The following is a 366-nucleotide window of genomic DNA, read 5'->3' on the forward strand; positions in this document are numbered from 1 at the left end:
GATTGTTTCTCTCTTCTTTTCGGTTTGTGGACCCGGGCACTTTAAAAGGAAAAAAAAAAAAATCTTCCTGGGAAATTACTTTTCATTTTATTTATTTATTTTGTAAACTCTGGAAGTGGGGTGTGTATTAGGGGGGGAGGGAAGGGGGGAATAATGGGAAGGAAGAAATGTGATTTCAAAGATATCTGTGACCTTAAAATATGGTTGGCTTTTAAGGAACGTGTAAAGACCCCATTAAGCCTGGCTTCAGAAGCAGAAGGATTATGCTGTTTCTTTAAAAGTAATTTAAGCAGGTAAATCAGGCCGGTCTAACTAAACTTCACCTGAAAGCTCACTTGGTTTCCTAAGTGCTCACAGCCAGACTCA

This window comes from Eurypyga helias, unplaced genomic scaffold (genome assembly GCF_000690775.1).
Source record: "Eurypyga helias isolate BGI_N326 unplaced genomic scaffold, ASM69077v1 scaffold20015, whole genome shotgun sequence".
NCBI lineage: Eukaryota > Metazoa > Chordata > Aves > Eurypygiformes > Eurypygidae > Eurypyga > Eurypyga helias.